The sequence below is a fragment of the Myotis lucifugus genome, unplaced genomic scaffold, assembly GCF_000147115.1.
Source record: "Myotis lucifugus unplaced genomic scaffold, Myoluc2.0 scaffold_157, whole genome shotgun sequence".
Classification (NCBI taxonomy): Eukaryota; Metazoa; Chordata; class Mammalia; order Chiroptera; family Vespertilionidae; genus Myotis; species Myotis lucifugus.
In genome coordinates, this window is record NW_005871205.1 from 628,236 (window position 1) to 630,491 (window position 2,256).

The following is a 2,256-nucleotide window of genomic DNA, read 5'->3' on the forward strand; positions in this document are numbered from 1 at the left end:
AGTGGCTCGAGTGACTGCTCTAACACCATTAGATCATGACACTCCCAGCTCCCAGCCCCTTGGCTCTTGAAGCTGGGATGGCATGGCTTAACCTGGGTTAATCTTCTCCTTAGCTAGTTATCTTTCAAAGTGTTAAAAAAATAGTTTATAGCCCGGCTGCTGTGGCTCAGTGGTTTGAGCGTCGACCTATGAATCAGGAGGTCATGGTTTGATTCCTGGTCAGGGCACATACCCGGGTTGCGGGCTCCATCCCCAGTGTGGGGCATGCAGGAGGCAGCCGATCAATGATTCTCTCTCATCATTGATGTTTCTCTCTCTCTCTCTCTCTCTCTCTCTCTCTCTCTCTCTCTCTCTCTCCCCCCCCTTCCTCTCTAAAATCAATAAACATATATTAAAAATAAGAAATAGTTTTATGGAAGTATAATTGACATTTAGTAAAATTCACTCATTTGAGGTGTGAGTTTGTTGAGTTTTGGTAATTATACACAGTTATGGTCCCATTGTCATCATCCTAAATGTTTCCTGGAGTCCCTTTGCAGTCACTGTCCCAACCCCAGGCAACCATTGATTTGCATTGTGTCACTATTATTCTGTCTGTTCCGGAATTTCATATAAACAGAATCAGACAGTTTGTAGTCTTCCGTGTTTGACTTACTTCATTGCGCACAATGTTTTTGAGATTCGTACATATTGTTGCATGTGTTAATATTTTATTCTTTTCATTGCTGAGTTGTATTCCTTTGTGTGAATATAGACAATTTGTTTATTCATTTATTGATGGACATTTGAGCCATTTACAGTCTCTGGCCAATATGGATAATGATGCTATGAACATTACCGTGTCAATCTTCATATGGACATATGTTTGAATTTCTCTAATTTCTCTTGGGGAAATACCTAGGAGTGTAACTGCTGGGTTATATGGTGAGCATGTGTTTAATTGTATAAGATACTGTTATATTGCTTTCCAAAGTGGTTATGGTATTTTGCATTCCCATCAACAACACAGGAACACTTCAGTTGCTCCACATCCTCTCCAACATTTGATACTGTCAGTGGTTTTACACTTCAGCCATTCTAAGGGGTGTAGTGTATTTCATGTCCTGGTGACTACAGATGTTAGGTACCTTTTCATGTGCTTATGGGCTATTAATGTATCTTCTTTTGTGAGTGCCTGTTAATCTTTTGACCATTTTTTTTGAAATTTTCTTGTTATTCTCCTTTTTTTCATTTAAAAAATTGTAGCAGTTTTTTTAATATGCTGAATTCAGTTCTTTACCAGATATACGTTTTGTGAATATTTTTCTGTAAGCTTAGTGATTTTTAAACTTCAGATTATGATCCACTAATTAGTTATTAAATCAGCTTAATGGGTCAGGACCAATATAGATATCTATATTTCAGCAAAATAGAATAGAAGGATCACTTACAGGCGGCACTGAACAAAGTAAGGCAAAGCATTGCTTCACACAATTTCAGGTGTGTGTGTGTGTGTGTGTGTGTGTGTGTGTGTGTGTGTGTAACACTGAGTCATGAATTAAGATGTATGTCTTTCTGTGGCCATAATGTTTGAAACCCTCTGCTCCAGCCCCATACGTGCTCAAACTATGTATGTTTAATGACCAAAGAAGCAAATGAATGGATTGGCCAAGGCCTGGCAAGTTCTCCCAATTTGCTGGATTTTGCAGGATTTCTGGCATTTCCAGCTCATCCCACAGCAGCAGGAGAGGAGCCGGAACCCTTTTTATAGCCCACTTCCTGTCAGTTGAGATTCTCTGTTGGCAGCTTTTCTTTAGCCAAGTCACTGTCTGTCTCTGTGTGCACCTTGACACACAAATTCCTGGGATTCTCTGTCTGAAGGATTGTGAGAGAAGCCGAGGTCAAGGAAAGATAAACACTTGGCTTTATTACGGGACTTCTCAGAGCTTTAATATGCGAAGGGACCTTGTGGATCTCCAAGAGGGAGCTAGAGCTGGCATCGCTTCCTAAATTTATTTGACCACAAAAATCTTTCTTCAATCATCACAGCTAAAAGGTGGAAATAACCCAGTTATCCATCCACTGATAAGTCCACAATCAATATTCCAAACAATGGAATATTATTTGGCCATAAAATGAATGAACTACTGACATGTGCTACAAGATGGCTGAACTTTGCGGTCACAGTTTGCCAAGTGCAGGGTAAGTGAAAGAAGCATGATACAAAGTGCCGCATATTGTAAGGGTCCAATTATACGACATGTCTAGACCAGGCAA